At 43.6% G+C, this 20,000-nt stretch overlaps 1 protein-coding gene across 1 annotated transcript in view; it reads left to right on the forward strand.

Annotated features, from left to right (window-relative positions):
- Positions 1-20,000, forward strand: part of cacna1ab (calcium channel, voltage-dependent, P/Q type, alpha 1A subunit, b) — a gene marked incomplete at its 3' end in the record, with an annotated part of 238,846 nt that overhangs the window by 52,759 nt on the left and 166,087 nt on the right. The window lies entirely within an intron of this gene.

The raw sequence follows: 20,000 nt of genomic DNA on the forward strand, positions 1-20,000 counted from the left end.
ACCAAATGGACCCACAAGGGGTCCATTTGGTTTCATTTTACACTCTCAAGAGTTAAAGATCTATAAGGGTCCATTTGGTTACCAACTCTCCATCATTTAGCTGGGGACCACCTGGACCCCCCTCAAGGACCACTGGTGGTCCCCGGACCACTGGTTGAGAACCACTGCTGTATGTGATGGACTGTTCACTGTTGTTGTTGTTGTTATTGTCAACCGTCTATTCATAGTATTGGGTTGCAGACATCTTGGTGGCGAACAATGGATGACTGTGATCAAATTGCAGGTGATTATCTATAAACGACCAAGTATGGCCAATGAGACGTGGCATTGCGCCAAATCTACGTCACGAGAATACTATGAATAGCCTGCAAGTTCAATAATGTAACTACATGAGATCCACTGAGATCCTCTGTGTATATAATATATATATATATACACACACACTGTACACCAGGGATCTTCAACAGGGGGTCCAGGGACCCCTAGAGGGTCCTCAGAGTTACTACAGGGGGGGGTCTGCAAATCTTTGTGTGATAGAAACTTTTCTTCTTTTTTTCCCTTTTTTTTACATTAACCACTTGAACCATAGCATTCCTCCCTATTCTGAGGGGAACATTTTGCCGAGAATAGCAGATCTACAAGCTCACTACGCCTCGCAGCGCGGTTTGGTAGGGGGGGTTACCCAGGGGGGTCCCCAGCAAAATGAATTAATATACGTAGCGTCAATCATTTTAACCCCTTTAACCATTATTGTATACTTTGGCTATTCAAAAACAGCGGATATACAGTGCAAGCTCATAGCACGGCACCAAATGCCGCGCTATATGAGCTTGTAGATCTGCTTGTAGATCTGCTTTTTTAGCCCTCTATACCTGGCTTTTGCGTCAACGTTCTGATTGGTCAGGCTCGCCAAGGTTCTGATTGGTCAGGTCCGTCAACGTTCTGATTGGTCAGGCTCGCCAAGGTTCTGATTGGTCAGGTCCGTCAACGTTCTGATTGGTCAGGCTCGCCAAGGTTCTGATTGGTCAGGTCCGTCAACGTTCTGATTGGTCAGGCTCGCCAAGGTTCTGATTGGTCAGGTCCGTCAACGTTCTGATTGGTCAGGCTCGCCAAGGTTCTGATTGGTCAGGTCCGTCAACGTTCTGATTGGTCAGGCTTGCCAAGGTTCTGATTGGTCAGGTCCGTCAACGTTCTGATTGGTCAGGCTCGCCAAGGTTCTGATTGGTCAGGTCCGTCAACGTTCTGATTGGTCAGGCTCGCCAAGGTTCTGATTGGTCAGGTCCGTCAACGTTCTGATTGGTCAGGTCCGTCAACGTCCTCAATTTAACAATTTAACGCTCTATACCTTTAGGTATAGAGCGGATATTAGCCCTCTATACCTGTGTATTTTTAACGGCGATGGTCCTGCTCTATACCTGGCTTTTCCGTCAACGTTCTGATTGGTCAGGCCCGTCAACGTTCTGATTGGTCAGGCAAGGGAACTATTCATGACATCAATATTATATCATGAATACAAAATTAGATGGTTTATATAAACTGTAAAAGTCCGGAACATAAACACTCTGGGTACGGCTTATAAATTGTATAGATTATTTCATAACACATACATATCTTTCTGGTACCACATTTATACACACGCACACACAAAGTTTATTTTTTAGGTACCCACTCTATCAGCTATGACAGATCAGTTTTTGCCACTTACCTTGGAATGCATTTGGTGATTCGCTTCCAATGGCACTATTTAGTGCCACTGGAAGCCTTGAAATAAATGTACAGAGATTTAATATTGTTTCTCTAGTAGAAACACATATCTATGACAAAATATATCAAAGGCGCCGCTACCTTCACACAGGTGTGATTTTTTTATTTCATCTTGACGATTTGTGCAAATCTTTGAATATATATTTTAATGCGAACATTTTTAACTCAAACCTTAGCTTCTGGAGGTCCCTGGAACAATAGTTTGAGATGGGGGTCCGCGGCCAAATACATTATCCACTTGGGGGTCCTTGACATGAAAAAATTGAGAACCACTGATCTAGGCGATAGTGACATATGGTGGTTGGTGTACCTCACTTGCCTCTTGGTTTGGCTGTCCCTCAGGTTATGGCAAGCTGCCTGAAATAAGCATCTTGGTTGCTCTCCCAAAAGGTATTGGATCTTGCATTAGTCTCAAGAGGTTTTAAATCTATCGGTGATTTAGGAACGAGCGCTTTTTATGTTTTCTTTTAAACTTTTCTCATTACTTTTGGCAGAGGTTGATCAAATATATCTTCCTCTGTCTCTGTCTCTCTCAATTTGTGTGAAGAACGTGACCAGCCCCTTTTTCTCTCTCTCTTTCTCTCTCCACTGCTTCTTTCTCTTTGATTACCTCTGTCTTACTTTATCCCCCCCCTCTCTCTCTCTCTCTCCTCAAAATTGTACTTAAGTGTAGTTCTTGAGTATATGTACTTAGTTACTTTACACAGTTAAAGCGACAAAGGCGTGCCGTCTAAAGCAGTGGTTCTCAAACTTTTTCATTGAAGAGTGCTGCGAAGTCCGCTTCAGCCGAGTGAGTCGCCTTGAAGAGCGCTGCGAAGTCCGCTTCAGCCGAGTGAGCCGACTCAGCACCATTTGAGTCGGCTCCGATAGGGACATAATAGTATGACTGCCTCACAGCTAGAAGGTCCTGGGTTCGATTCCCGCCGGGGATGCTGTGGGCATTGGGGGCGTGTTCTCTCCTCCGTGTCATCATTGCCCATACCCTAGGTGGGGTTGGCGAAAGGGCCTTTCTGTGTGGAGTTTGCATGTTCTCCCCGTGTCCCCTAGGGTAGGTACCCTCAAAAACATGCAGTAATCCTGGTCTCTATACTGCCTCCCCCTGGTCAGCCGGGGCGCCTGATGAAGGGGAAAGGAACTGGTTGGAATAACGTGATCCTTCCACGAGCTACGTCCTACCGGGGAAACTCCCCGCTGTCAGGTGATAAGAATCAGCCTGCTCACTCCTCATGCATTGAAGGAGGCATGAGCTCAGTTCTGGGCTCTCCTCAGGCTGGCAGAGGGAGAGTAGTGGCCAGGATTACATAGGCAATTGGCACTGGGTGAAAAAATGGGTTACAAAAATCGTGGGATAAAAATGTTGAATGAAAAAAAAGGGGAGAAAGTGCAAACACCACGTTGAAGTTCACTCATAGCTGTCATGATATGATAGTCATGTTTCAGGGCTAAGCTTGTGCATGCTTTGGCTTCGCCGTTCTCAAATAGATTACCCACAATAAATAAAATACTGGAGCACTTGGGTCTGCACGTTTTATTACTTTCCAATTGCAGGGGTGATGTTTCAACCGGTGTTTTCCTCAGACTAAGATGCGATGATAAGGGCAGTCCAACAACATAATCAAAGCGATTGGCTGTAACGTTATACGTTATGATGATCAGATCAGGTCAGTCAATAAAATTGTATATTAAAGAAAGCAGGCCCACAGTCCGTGTAGTTTGGCAGGTCCGGTGCAGGAGCTGGACAATGAAAAGAAAAAAGGCAGTGAGCTAATCAAATTAGAAAAGATTGTAATGAAGATTTCCTCGTTGCAACGAATGATTTCCAAATGGACGTACGGGTCATGTAAAAAAAAAAGTACTATAATTACTAGATCATGACATAGAATGACAAAAGAACGAGCTGACAAAGTGTCAAAATCAATCAAATCACACTTTATTTTTTATTTAATCCTTGCCGTTGCCTGCTTGTCCTTCTTCCGCATCTAGGAACGTGGATTGGCAGTCTGTGGGGTGGCAGGCACCTTGGATTGGCTTTTGGCAGACGGGGGCGGGGTGCGGGAGTTGGGGGAAAGATTTAACTGGTCGGGATTTTGTCAGTGAAACAGTGAATCCAGGACCGTGATTGGCCGCCCAAGCTCGACAGAGAAGTTACAGCAGGCGCCACCGTGCCCCCAGATACAGATTAAACAAGTGAAATTGGAAGTGATGACACAAAGAATTGAGCAGACAAAAATCGAACTGGAACACTATAAAAAATGAAGCTGATAAATGGGTACTCTCTCCTGATTGGCTGACATTTTGCAACCCGCTTGAAAATGAATTTTCTGTTTATTAAAGTGCTGGAGAGACAGGGAGATCCATGTTACTGAACAAGCAATGATTACTATCACAATATAGTGCTTTAACCTTTTAACAAAAAACCTTTTGATTTAACCAGAAAATATCACTTTTACCCTATACCTTTAGGATTACAATTAGGGGGGGAAATCAGGTTATGTTAGGGTTAGAATTAGACATTCAGAGGTTAGGTTTAGAGGTTGGAGTTAAGAGTTTCCCCCTATTTTATGCTTATTTGTGCGGCGATGTTACGCCCCGCAAAGAAGCTGATCTACAAGCTCAGATCGCTACAATCGCACGCACGCACGCACGCACGCACGCACGCACGCACGCACACACACACACACACACACACACACACACACACACACACACACACACACACACACACACACACACACACACACACACACAGAGAAACACAGAATTATAATATTCACAGTTTACCCACGTATCAAGACCAGGATTGTATATCTTGCACTTTTTCACTACTTAAAGGAGAGTTCCAGTCATTTTAGGTGTTTGCTTTGATGTGTCACTTATCACTCACCAACATACCAGGGGCAGTTGACTTTTTTCATAGAAGCCCCTGTTGTCCATTGTGGAGACCCCTTCCACTGGCATAATTCTTTCCACTAATTGTCATTAGGCAGTGTACTGTACTGACACTCAAACATGCACTGAATGTCCCTTATGAGCTGCCGTTCATGCAGAACGACATGGAGCTGTTTGCTTGTTTCTCTCACAGAATCTGGCAACACCGAGGACTAGCTTCACGTCTTTCTGCATGAACGGCAGCTCATAAGGGACATTCAGTGCATGTTTGAGTGTCAGTACACTGCATAATGAGGATTAGTGTAAAAAAAACGAACTTTGGAGCTGCTAAAATAGGCGATTTTTGTTTATCCGCATTACTCCATTATGCCAGTGGAAGGGGTCTCCACGGACAACAGGGGCTTCTATGAAAAAAGTCAACTGCCCCTGGTATGTTGGTGACTGATTAGCGACACTTCAAAGCAAACACCTAAAATGACTGGAACTCTCCTTTAATCTCATGTATTTTTGGAAGATCTTTTGACAACAAGCCTTAAAACTGGCTAAAAACTTAGAAAAATAAGATATCATATCCACCCAAAACATTAGGCTTAAGCAAGAAATATATATATGTTGACAAAGACTAAAACTAAGGATAATTTCTCTATGTAAACAAACAATACAGTCATCGTTTTTTTGTTGTTGTTGCTTCTTTTTGTATTTTTATTTCAGTTAAAGTCAAATATTTTTCTTTATAACAATTCTTCTAAGTTCTTGTTATTTCATTAACCTTGCTTTGCACAGAGATGTATTTATGAAACTGGGCCGTGTGTCTGGTTCTTATTTAAAGTAAGGCCCGCTCCACTTCTGACCGGGTCATGTCTGTCTGTCTTTCCTTCCATCCGTCCCTCCCTCCGTCTCTCTGCAGTGCAGCTTCCTGGCTAAGTGGGTCCTCGTTTTACCCCCCCCCCCCCCCCCATTCCCTCTCTCCCAACCTCTCCACTCAGTTGACTTACATGGGCCTGTTCCTCTGCCTGCTGCCTGCCTGCCAACGCTTTTTTGGCATATGGCCTTTTAGCAAGGCACGTCGTCTCACACAGAAACCAATATAGAGCCACCCTTCTCACACACGCATCCACCCACGCACTCACGCGCACGCTCCGCACACACACACACACACACACACACACACACACACACACACACACACACACACACACACACACACACACACACACACACATTTTAAGGCTTTATTTGAATCCACAAATTAATACAAATTAACAGGGAAACAAATATAACGGTGTTAGACAATTAATGAACACCTAAGGGTACATATTAATAGCACTTTTTCCTCCACACCAGCCAAGCTGCTTATGACAGCTGAAACAGAGCGGTATTTAGCGAGTACACACGCACGCACGCACGCACGCACGCGCGCGCGCGCGCGCACACACACACACACACACACACACACACACACACACACACACACACACACACACACACACACACACACACACACACACACACACACACACACACACACACACACACACACACACACACACACACACTCTCTACAATATCACACTATTCCTCATTCCTCCGTCATGAACACCAACGCACCCTACTGCACCCAGGATGTATTGCAGTAGCTGGTATAGATGCATACGGTACTTATACACACACACATACACATACACATACACATACACATACACATACACATACACATACACATACCTACAGTATATCGTCGCTCGAAAACTCTTATCTCCACATTTTTACTTTTTGTGTTTTTTTTTAAATGAACCTGATCATACTACAGCGTCACACGAAAACATCAAAAGTAGCAGATCCACAAGCTCGAAAGATCCAAGCTTTTGAGCTTGTAGATCTGCTACTCTTGCTATTTTTGAATTCGAATCAGCTTTTGGACACCTTTCCTCCCGAAAGAGACGATATATAAGTGTGCTGGGCCTGTACTGTATAAGCCAGTGGCAGGATTCTATCCATGGTGGCTTAAAATGGATAGATAGGGGTGTTCAACGTTTTTTAGCCAAAGGACCCCCTAGCTGAAAGAGAGATGAAGCAGGGACCCCCACTACATATGTATAAAATTGTATTTTCATAGATTTCGTAGACCAACACCAAACCTCTTTGCCGAAAATGGTTGGCTTAAGTTCTCTTCAGAATCGGGATGCTAGGGTTCAAGTGGTTAATATAAAAAAAAAGAGAATTCAATCACACAAAGATTTGGTGGACCCCCTAGAGTAGCTCTGAGGACCCCCGAGGGGTCCCGGACCCCCTGTTGAAGACCCCTGCCTTAATGGTACTGTAGGTATTCTGACTTGTTGGTCTTTGAAATGGTATTGAAACCACGTGCCACCTCCGTTCCGTAGCGCCTGCCACTTCTTTTCACCTGGCCGTTTTGGCTGTCACGATTATGACATTTTACTTGACGATTAGTTGCGATTAACGATTTAATTGCGTTTCTGTCGTTGAAACATTGGAACGTTATGAATAAAAATTACATTTCCGTTTGGCTTTTCGGCTCCGTAAACAAAAGGTGCACAGGGCACATTATGACAAATAAATAACTTACATAATTACATAATCTATAAGCTCAAAACGTGTCACATCGTGAGGCGTTTTGAGCTATTTCCACTATTGTTTTATAATGAAAAATGTTCTACATGATTAAGACGATTATGCCCAGAAAATGATTGTGATTATCTCAAATAATTGTGATTTTGCGATTATGTAATAATTGTAACAGGCCTATCTATACCTGCCAGTGAGGAGCTTCACCAGTAGGACATACTGTAGTGTTGTGTGGATGAGGAAACACCCTGTTCTTCACAGTTTAACACCCCTGTTGACAGATCAGATGCCCTTGACCAACCTGTAAGAGGCGTTGGTGCATCAGCGACAAAGGACGCCCTCCTCCCTGTCCGGGCTTGCCTCCCACAATGACAGCCAATTTGTGGTGAACATAGCGCCAATATGTGTTTGTTGGAATGCCTGGCAAAGCCGGAGGCACTAGTCTCAGTCACAGTGGTGGGCAGGAACTTTACCCTTGGGCCATCTGATATACTAATTATATCGTCGGATGGAAAGCTCATTATGTCCAAAAACTGTTACTTTTCAAATTCAAAAATCTATAAGCTCAATTTTTCTATGGTAATAGTATGATGAAGTAGGCTGTTCATTGTTAGGGAGAAACATAAGAACTTAAAATATTGGAGGTTTCTGCCAACAGCAACAATATTCTGTAATTATTTACTATTCTACTGGCCTAAGTAAACTTCCTTTGTTGATCTTTATTCCTACAACTGCACAACTCCAAGAGGAGGTGAGGCCGTTGGTGCTGTGCTGAAGTGTCTCATTGTCACATGTCACAAACACATTGTTTCATGTTGCTTTTAAAAGCCTCCCTGCTTGGCACTCAGCATCAAGGGTTGGAGTGAGGGATAAGGATAATTCCTTTCAACAGGTCCTTCATGAAAGTCCTTGCGGTCTTGTTTCCAATGAGAAACTGTGAGCAATTAGGGGTTAAGAGTCTTGCTCAGGGACAAATTTCATTTCATCAACACATATGCTGGCCTGGCCTGGAATCGAACCTGGGGCAACAGGGCCTCTGGATCTCTAGGCGGGCTCACTAACCACTCAGCTATGGCCGCCCCTTAAGGGTAAGTCCCTGAGATATACTAGCGACATACTAGCGACATACTAGCGACATGCTAGTGACATACTAGTGACATACTAGCGCATAGAGCCTATTGGGTATGGGTACTGCTGTTTCAGGAGCCACGACCAAAAAGGCATGGTCCTTTGTAAGCACAAGGGATGGATTATGGCACTAAAGCACAGAGGATGAGAGGTTCACTTCCCCCGTAGACTTGGTGCATGGAAGTAATGGACTAGAGAGAGATACCAATCCCTGTATAGCCACCAGTTCCTATCCCCCTGGCTGGCTGGGAGCATAGATACTAGAGACGTACTAGTCTAACAGCTCTGACAGATCAAAAAGCATCAGACACTCGTGTCAAGAAATGCATCCGTTGTTTTTAGCGGCTGTAGTCAAACTGGAGGCATCAAGTAGTTGTGTCAAAGCCTGTCTTTCAGAGGAGCTCGCTTCTATTTCTGAGCTTTTGACACAGACAACCAAAATACAATGTGTTCTGTATAATGGCATCCCGGCACTGACAAGTTCAAACTTCTAATGTATGTATGTTTGTGTTTTCACTAGTTTGGGCCTTCTAAATTATCTTTTGAGAAACACAAGTCTTTTTTTTTATATGATGTAGATGAAGGTCTGCACATATCTGTGAAATTACGGTAGTCCCATCTTCCTTTGCACGTACTGTACTAGCAGGTTACGTTAGAGCTTTAAACAGCAAAAATGTGGATGAGGAGAACAACTTACCAAAGCACCCTGTTCTATATGATGCAAGCCAGACTGTATATTGTTTCTGTCCTTGTATCTCTATATTTCAACTTTTTATGTTTTTTTGTAAATTAACTTGGTTCATTATACAAGAGTGTCACAAAAAAAAGTGGTGAAAAAAGCAGCTTTTCAAGCTCTCAACGCGTCGCGATGTGATGTTTTTAAAATAATAATAAAAAAAGGAATGGTTTTGGACATAAAAGGTTTCCACCCAACAGTGACGATATAAAGATAGAGATGCTTTGACCCTTAAAAATGGCCCGTGTGGTGCGGGGCAATGACGAGAACATCACTGACGCTTTCTATCTGTCAAAGCCTTAAAAAGAAAGAATAATAAAGGGAAAAGGGAAAATATTAGAAAAGAAGGTCAAAAGTTATTATGAGCCTTCTTTTGTTTTAAACCCCAAATAAGCAGACTCGACCCTGTACTGGACATGCTATGCTCGAGGAGGAAGCCGGAAACTATCCTTGCTAACCCCTTCTCCCCCGGCAGAATAGACTACGATAGACTTGATTGGTCCTTTGTGCTGGTAGCCATGAGGTTAAACAATGACGTGCGCGATCGCTCCACTCGCTCCATAGACTAATAGCTCTGAAATAATACTTCAGTATGAGCCTGTACTGATGCCGTTTCTGTCTACTGGATACTGTTATTGCTCTTGTTCTTGTTCTTTTGGGTTGGCTTTTTTGGCCTCTTGGTCCTGGATTTGTCTGTCTTTTGTGTCTGTATTGACACTGGGGGTTGTCTGCATTCATTGCTGTTCTAACTTCCCTTTACGTTAGTGGTATTCAACCTTTTTCAAGGTCCATTATTTATTCGGCATTTGCGCCACAGACCACCATTTGATGAGATTTAGACTCTCAGACCCAAAACTTTACATTCTCTAATTTTGTAGCCTTCTTATAAATTAAGTAATGTAGATGTTTAACAATAATTTAACTCTTGAGAGCGTAAAATGAAACCAATTAAAGATCTATCTATAGTCTATCTATAAGGTTGGTTACCAACTCTCCATCATTTAGCTGGGGACCACCTGGAACCCTCTCAAGGACCAGTGGTGGTCCCCAGACCACTGGTTGAGAACCCCTGCTTTAAGTCATGACAGGACTGTACTGGTACTGTTTTCTACTGTTATTAGTATTTTTTTTATCTCCACTGATAGTATAGTGCAGATACTTGATCCTGTTGTATATTCCTGTATATTGTTGATACTGTGTTGATATTGTTTCCTTATACCCTTGCATCAGTGAGCTTCATTCTACCATAACTGTTTTAGTTATCTTATTTGTGGCATATTTGTGTGACGCTGTATGATCAAGTAGGGCGTTAATTTAGTAAAAAAATAAAAGTTAGAATATGGAGATAAGAGGTTTTTGCCCCGACAGCAGTGATATATGCCCTGCATCAAGCTGATGGGCTGCCTCTAGCAACTGAAATGCCCTGCGGGATCAACAAAGGTTGATCCCCAGATCTATCTATCTGTCTATCTATCCGACATGAGGCATGCACTGACGTTGAGTGCACAATCCCCCTTTTGTAATGCATTTGATAGATTGAATCATACCTGATTGGTCATGTGTCCCTTTTGTCTGATGTCAACAGCTGCAATGCATTGTGTGATCATGTTGTTTGTATATCATGGGTGTCTCTTTGTGTTCACTTCAATCTGAGGATGGGCGAGAGAGCCCGCAACGTCACAGCAGCACTCAACAAAGAGATTCATACAACCACAGTGTGCGAGTGTTCTCTTTCAGTTTTCATGTTATAGTTTTTTTTTCGCGTAGCACCTGCCCAATTTTGGGTGTGGATGTGCATGTCTCTCTTCCCTTTATATTGAGCTTCTACTCTATCATCATCACCTGCCATCAGGGTGCCCTCAAGCAAGGCACTTAACCTCCATTTGCTCCAGGAGCGCTGCTCGGTTGCCATGAGGTAGACAACTGTGACTGTACTGGGCCCGTCCCGGGAGGGGATGTGTGTAATGTTATGCATGTAGGGCAGCAGTATAGTGGTAACAGCATGATAAAAACCCTCCCTGCATAAGTAACGCTGAACAAAGAGTGCCAGGCGTTCTTTGTTTGACGTGCTTTCATCAGGTGCCCTTTCAAAGGTGTAAACATCCTGACAGCAAATATGTCATCAATTGAAAAACATGCCAAACCATATCCATGTTCTGATCAATGACTCGAATGATAATTGTCCTTTAACGACTTGAACCCTAGCATCCCGATGTGGGGAGCTCAATACGTCACATTGAGAGTGTTGATATGCTATTTTCAGCAAAGAGATTTGGTGTATGTGGGCCAAGGATAGAGTCCTGGGGGGGTGGGGTGGGGGGCAGTCAATAAATATAGGGTACTGTTACTGTACTGTATAGACCCCACGTCCCTGCTCATGCATCCACAGGAGTTACAGTTTTTGCTTTTTACCCCCTTTCTCCCCAATTTAGTCGCCAATGAATTCCTCCCCACACACATTTATGTGTGTTATTACTACTGTTGTATCCCACTGACTCACCTGCCAGTGAGGAGCCCCCACCGGGAGGACGTAGAGCCTTCGTACTACTCCTCCCCTCCACCCAACACTCCCTGCTGACAGGTGGCGCCCCCAGCCGGTAGGAATACGTGCAGTGACAGATATCACCCTCCCCGCCCGGCTTCCCTCCTCCGAACACGGGCCAATTGTGTTCGTATAGATACTCGACATAGCTGGATGCACCACGGCGGATTCGAACCGCTGGACTCTGCGTTGGTGGGCAGATACTTCACCACTGCACCACCGACCGTCTTCATACTGTATTATTATTATTGTTATTATTATTAATATTAATAATAATAATAATATTTGTTATGAGCAGGACAACATATAGGGCTAGCTAGTAGGACTTTTAGAATATTAAAGGGATAGTTCACCCCCAAAATGACTCTTTTTCTATCGATTACTCACCCCATGGAGACTTGAATTCATGGAGTTTTTTTTGTTTTTTGTCGCATTCCTAAGCCAATCATTTGATGACCGGGGAGACTCAATGGAGACTCGTTTGAGTCTCCTGCCGGTCATCAAATTATTGGCTTAGGAATGCGGCAAAAAACAAAAAGATCTCCATGAATTCAATGCTCCATGGGGTGTGTAATTGATAGAAAATAAGTCATTTTTTGGGTGAACTATCCCTTTTGCCTGTCCATGTACAGTAGCTATGCAGATTTTGGCACGGACATGAGCTGGTGTCTTAGGCGCCGGATGGGCAAGAAGGGCCTGAATGTCCCCCCACTATTGGAGGGACACTATTGTGATCGACTGATCTATTTATTTATTTGTGATTTATTTGTGTTATTTATTTATTTATTTATTTGTGACCGTTGTTTTGTATTGGCTGCATGCTTTCCTCTCACTTAAAGCCATTCTGTGGCTTCGTGCAGTTGCTCTCTCAACTCATCAACTAGGTGTCAGACAAGCTTATACACAACATGCTGGCTGTAGGTGTGAAACAAGAATCACAAAGTGCATTAAACTATACCTCTATACTATACTATACTATACCTATACCTGGAATCAAAGTGGCATGTGTGATCATGGATTAAGATACTTATTCATTGAGGTGAATGTCTCTTATAGTAGGCTGCTACAGCTGACATCTCATCTATACTGTGGTAGAACAGCATTTTCGTTTTGCCGGGTTTATAAAATAATGGGTGCCGTCCAACGGTCCGGGTGCGTCTTTCTTTTTCATTTTCTTTATGTCGGCTCCACTCGTATCTCGGAACCAATATCGGGTGGTCCAGTAGGGTTTGGGTCCGTCATTTTGAACCTGTGAAGAGCTCTATGTGTATAATATCTAATCTAATATGTTCACTACTCTATTCTGACTTCCTTTACTAAGTGATGTTTATTGAAATTCAATGTTTCATGTAGTTCTATAACTTTCACTTTAGACTATAAAGCTTGAATTTCCCTTAATTAGAAAGTCTGAAAATTACTTTAACATTTACAATCTGTTCTTTATCCAGAGCTATAGTGCTTATAGTTAGTTAATTAAATTCCGAGTGGTCCATTTGGTTCCAAATTGTATACTCGATCGGAGCTACACTCATGCCGGCGCGCTTGGCTGGTGTCAGAATGTGCGTCATGTTGTTGACCATAGCGGACCCCAGATACGTGGGAAGAGTACTTTGGCCTTTAGCCTTTGTTTTCTTTAGCAACACCCTGATTTGCATTCACAGATAGCTATTGTAGCTTAGTGGGTAGAGACTAGGTTGCCTGGTAATCAGAAGGTCATGGGTTCGCCCCGGTCTATGTGTTCAGAAAGACACTTAAAGTAGCCCTATGTAACATAGATTGGTGAAGAAATAGGAAGCGCCGCACGAATCCGGGCGGCTGGGTTTGGATCCGCCCTTCAAGACCATTGAATCATAGCCATCTGAGCAGCCATCAGCTAGGTGAAGCTGAAAAAACAGAATTTTCCCCATGTGACTAAAAATGTTAATAAATAAATAAAAGATGGACACATTCCCACCTGAGAGCTGCTTAGTGCAACTACACCCTTCGGCTTCTGGCTGCGTAGCAGATAAATGGAGGACAGGAAAGACTATGAAGTTATATCCTCTCATCTCTAGTCTCTCAATGCCAGACGCATTGTCTCCCACTGTTTTAAAATGCTTCTGCCAACCCGCTCGGAAGCTCTAAAAAAATAAGTAGAAAATTAAGCGGATGCTATTTTCCCCCACTTCCGTTTTGCTGCCTGTGCAGCCGCGTAAATAACTCCTAGACTGAAAACAAATGAGTTTAAGCCTGTTTAACAAGAAATGGAAATTCAAAAAGATTTTTAAATATTATTATATTTTTAAATACATTTTCATGAATACTGTGTTGTAATTGGTCGAATAGAATATTCCCAGACCAGATTACATTCTCTTCTTAACTTTTACAATTAAGTGTAATTACAGTCTATGCAGCATTCGAAGATTGTGTAAGAGATAGGCTTGCTTTAGAGACTATTTCACGTCTAATACCACTCTAGTCTACACCCTAATTATGCCCTACCTTGTTCACAGCCTCTCTCTCCCCCCAAACTTCCTATCGTTACCCCCCGGTTTCACTTGCAGTTTCAGGGCTCAGTTCACTTTTCAGTTAATACAGGAATGGCTCATCTTCGAACTCTTATCTTTTTCCACATGAACCCTTACATCACTATTCTAGTTGTGAGCTTGTAGATCAGCTATTTTCTGCGAAGATATGTTGGTGTATAGAGGGGGGGAAAGGAGGCGAAACAATCGAGTAGAGGTCCCTAAGGTTTAAATGGTTGAAAATAGTTGGCCATAAACAAGGTCTCTTGTAGCTAGGAAGGTGTATTGTGAGCCTATAGAACAAGGGCCTTCAACGTTTTTCAGCCCAAGGACCCCCTAGCTGAGAGAGAGATGAAGCAGGGACCCCCCCACTACATATTATACTATATAGTGTTGCAGATTAATCCTTTTCATAGATTTCATAGATAGCTTCATAGGCTTGTTTGACAGCACTATCATCAGTGTATGTTGGATTCATGTTAATGTGTATTTTCAAACATAACTCTGAGGGCCCCCTAGGGGTCACGGACCCCCTGTTGAAGACCCCTGCTATAGAACGTATTGCTATTATGAGAACTGCAGTTTATACTAGGCCTATGTCTGTTGGGAAAGCATGCCACTTGGTGAGGCAATACCCGTTGTCATAGTACCCGCTGTACATGTTGTCAGAGTACCCATTATACTTGGAGGCCAGTCTATGACGTCAGGACTATGATGTCATATTGATGACATCCGGGATCTCCATATATGGGTATCAAAGGGACACAGACAGACTATACACATATTGGCATAAAGGTAGACACAGACAGACTATACACATATTGGCATAAAGGGTGACACAGACATATTCAAAGAGATAGCTTATGGAGAATTGTGGATTTATTCCAGACAAACGCCAAACGGACGACTCCCCACTTGGCACATCACTCCCTCGGGTCCTCTGCGATAGGCACGCCAAGTTTAAAGTCGATCGGTCGGACGGTTCTCGAGATATGCGGGGGACTCACTCACTCACTCGCTCGCTCGCTCACTCACTCACTCACTCACTCACTCACTCACTCACTCACTCACTCACTCACTCACAGAGGTTCCTTGCATTTATAGATTGCATTGAATCTAAAGTGAATTGGCACCAATTTGGATCAGTTATCTGGTCCATTCTTCCTCCTCTTCCCTTTCTCTCTATCTCAGGCAGCTGTAGCTGCCTGTAGGGAGGGAGGGAGGGATGGTGATGATGTGGAGGGGAGGGGGAGGAGGAGGAGAAGGAGGAAGGGGGAGGTGCCAGGGCTTCCTGCGGGGGTTGCCTGTGTGAACGTTCCCTGAATGACAATGCTGCGCATCAGGGCCAGAGCACGACTCTTCAGTAACACGCACACACACGCGCACGCACCTGCGTGCTCTGGGAAAGAGCCTATACCTGCACGGGCGTGCAGAAGCTTGAATAGAGCCATGCCAGCGTGTACACACTACTGTGTTAAGATTGTAAGATATCTGTTAGCCATCAACCTTTCCTTTTTTACGTCATTCCTTTTCAATTATGTGATGGGGTAGCTTGTCATCTCTCGCATCTCACTGGCGCGTGGATTCCGGCGATCGCGCAAGATCGCACAAAGCGCCCCTTCCCGACACTTATGCTCTCTCTCACTCTCTTTCTCGCTCTCTCTCTCTCTCCCCCCCTCCTTTCTCTCCCCCCCTTTCTCTCTCTCTCTCTCTTGCACACACACACACACACACACACAGAGTCAGCTGGAACCGGCTTTTATCATATCGATAACGTAGCTACCCGTGAGTAGCCTGTAAACTCCGGGAATTAGACTAGATGATGAGAAGAGAAAGGGGAGCACGCAGCAGGCCTATGACGTTGACAGTAGATGCTTTAATATTCTGTATAGGTGTATAAGGTGGGAGGGGGCAGGAAAAGGAATGAAATAGCTGAAGTGAATAAATAGTCCTCTCATAGAGTTTCAGAAATGAATTAGTCAGGCCAGTGATCCAAAACCAACGATACTTAATCCATTATTTCCAACAGGAAAAGGCTTTCAATGGTACAGTAAAGGCCAGTTCATGTTTCAGAACCATGGACAGCGTTGTGAGCTTGTAGATCTGCTATTTTCAACAGATTTTTATACATTTGAAAACTTGAAATGGGACATTCTGTATAATGAGTACTTTTACTTTTGGTACTTTAAGTACATTTTGATGCCAGTACTTTTGTAGTTTTACTCAAGCGCTTTTTGAATTCCGGACTTTTACTATTTCTATATTGCAGTATTGATACTTTTGCTTAAGTAATGTAATTGAGTACTTTTTCCACCACTGCTGAAATGTACAGTAAAGGCCAGGTTATGTTTCAGCACTTTGGACAGCGACAGAGGCTCTGAAAAGCGGCTTTGTGTTGTTTCAGAACCACGGACAGCGTCAGGTATATTTCTGAGACCCTTCACATGGGTCATTCTTATACCTGATTACCTGAACAAACGTGTTCTGTTCTTCCCTTTTTTTGACTTTTATTTGTGAGATAAAAGATGAGTATAGAAAATTGTATAGAAAATTGGAAATACTCAACTAAAGTAAAACTACCTCAAAATTTAACTTAAGTACAGTACTTGAGTAAATGTAATGAGTTACTTTACACCACTAGTTTTGGACATGTGACAGCTGGATGGGTTTAGCTGTATTGAACAAACAGCTTGCCGAACATCGGCTAGTTAATAGCACGCTGCCTCCGAAGGCTCGTCAAATGCACTATAGCCAGACAGACGGTTTGGAGGAAAGAAAAACAGAGGAGAGAAAAACTACTTTTAACTCGATTTCAAACAAACAGCGTTTCCTCAAAAACCAAGGCCAGTGGCCGTTAATACGATGTTATTTCAACTTAATTTGGTGGCTTTCTATATCTTATGGGATAACACAGGATCTTCCCTGAAACTGGATGAATTTAGTGATTTGCCATATTTTTTAGTGGTTTGCGTACGCACGCACGCATGCAGACACACCCTAGGTGCGTCACCGAAACCGCAACGTGTCGCGTTGTAACCACAATAATCCAAATGAAATTAGAATCCCTGCCAGAATAAACATGACCGTGCAAATTGTATGGCAAAGGCTTCATGCTTTGTCGGGTGGCGTTGTACCGGCCTATAGGCTACTAAACCGCAAAAATCGGCTGTTTTGCACCCTGTCCATCCGTCCGTCCGTGTGTGTATCCGTGTGTCTGTGACCAGCTAATCTCCGGCACCGTTGGGCCGATGGCAGCGAAACTGTGCACGCACACTCCCTGGATGCCAGAGCAGAACCTCTGCCCCAAATTTTTCATATCGGCCTGTTATATTGCCACCAGGAGGTTGATTTTTGCAAAACAATTTCTTGCGTATTACTATTACAGATTTTGTCCAAAAATCAAGCTAATCTATGCACAGTATCTCTATAGTCATTAAACTAAACGGGTCATTCCGATTTTTCATATTCCATCCAGATTGGCTAAGATTGGCTTCCAAAGTTTACAGGAGTGCTCCGCTTTGAACAAAATGCCTCAAATCATGAACGCAGCGTGCGATTTGCACGTACATTCCCACTATAGGCAGAGGAAGAAATGCCACTTTATTATTTTCAAATCAGCCTCATGGTGGTGCTATAACAGATTCATGTTTTTACCTAAAACTGCACCAATCTGCGTAAAACTTTGTATACACACTCCCTAGAGGCCAAGGAAAAACCTATGCCCTGCACTTTTCACATCTGCCTTTCATAGCCCACCTGGAGGCCTACTTATGTAAAATACATTTCACGCAAATCGGTAAACATGATCTCTATAGTCATGTGATCAAGACGCATCTGTTCGATTTTTCATATTCCATCCTGATTGGCTAAGATTGACATCTAAAGTTTGCAGGAGTAGCCTGTTTTGAACAAAACGCCTAAAATCATGAACACATCATGCAGCTCCGATTGCGGTGAAACTTCGCACTATGTAAACTTCCACCAGATTTTTGCAAAACCATTTATTACTTCCACAAGTATTGTCCAAACATCACAAATCAGTACACATTATCTCTAATAGTCAAGTGATTAAGACGTCAAGCGATCAAGACTGCTTTTTAACTTTATATGATTGATGATGTTTTACCATGTGGGCACTCTGAGATTCCTTGTGAATGAAAAGTGCATTACAAATAAAATGTATTATTATTATTATTATTATTATTATTATTATTATTATTATTATTATTATTATCCATCCGATTTTTCATATTCCATCCTGATTGGCGAATTCCGAACATTGCTGGCCCACAATAACCTACCTGACCTGGTGGAGACCTGTGCTCTGAGGAGCACTTTTTCTAGTTGGACTGTGTGTTGGTGCTTGTGTGACACATGGCGTGCACGAGAGAGAGCGCCGTGAGCATCATCATCATCTTCTTCTTCCTTATGAAGGAGTTGGGGAAAGAGAGAGGGGGGGGCGTCATGCGCTGCAAGGCTTGGCCACAGATTTGAGCGCGGCGCTCGGGTAGCGTCGTCGTCAAATTGATCAGATGTTTCACTGCGTGGCTCAACGACATGCAGCTGATTGCAAACAGAGGCTAGAAGCGCTTTCACTTCCGTGGGCTTTTTTTTTGGTTTCCACCACGGCTCATATTATCTGATCTCCAAGACGATACAAGCTCCAATCCGGACCGATAGCGCATTCACGTTCACGTCCCTCGAGGGGCGAGAGAGAAACAGAGAGAGAGGGAGAAAATAATAATACGAGAGGCGAGAGAGAGAGAGAGGGAGAGAGATTTGGGGGAGATTTAATTGGACTGGCTCTGCGGGGCTTGGAGGCTTTCTTTTAACGTGTTTTAAGGGGGGGATCAGAGAGCCTCGGGGGCGATATGCTTCTTCTGGGCGGGGATGGTGCACGGTCTGTGTTGGGTTGCGCCCTGCCTGGTGGCAGAGGAGGAGAAGGAGGAGACGCGATCAGCAGCTAGTGGTGCCACGATCCACCTGATCCACACGACCCACCCGCGCCCCTCGTCGTTTTTTCAGACCCACAACAATTGATGATGATGTTGCTTCCTCACCCAGTGGTGCTTATATCATCATGCTCCTCGGGATCTTCTTCTTCTTACCCGTCCGGGATTCATCTTCATCTTCTCCTCCTACCAACACCTTGGATTATAGATGATCATTATTGTGGACAGTGATTTTTTTGGGGGGGGTTGTTGTTGGTTCCATCAATTCAGTTTTTTTTTGGTCAGAGAAAGACAGAGATATTATAGATTTTGAAGGACCGGTGTGTTTTTTTCTTCTCTTTTCTTTCCTTTCCCGTCTCCAAACGCGCGCTCACGCCCAAAAATCAGTGACCGCCGCCGCCTTGGTTGAGGGTTGAACATCGATACCCGCACCGTCCATCATCATCACCCCAAAAATATCAACAAATGTCACCCAGCTCCGCGGCCGGGGAAGCCCCTTCGTTGGCGTTCTGCGTGTAACCCAAGAGCGTGGTGGTGCTGGTGCTGGTGGTGCCAGAGAGAGAGAGAGAAACGGCGGAATATCGGCCGTTTATACCACTTCAAACATTAGTGCGGATGTGGCACATCAAATTTAATTAATCATTAAACAATCTCAAATGTTTCTATTTTCTAAAAATAGAAATAGAGAGAAGAATCTATTTTTATCTCGCGAAAAAAAGGTGGACCTATAGGGGAAAAAACACAACAACTGCAGACCCTGTTATAAGATGCACTAAGGCTGTGGGAAAAAAAAGACGCAGTGTCGAGTGTATAACCTACTTAGTGTGGAAATGATTGCAATATTTATTTAGCCCTCTGATTGACGAAGCTCTCATCTATGCATTCTGCTTGCATATGTG

Source organism: Gymnoscopelus microlampas, assembly GCF_963454915.1.
Source record: "Gymnoscopelus microlampas genome assembly, chromosome: 2".
NCBI lineage: Eukaryota > Metazoa > Chordata > Actinopteri > Myctophiformes > Myctophidae > Gymnoscopelus > Gymnoscopelus microlampas.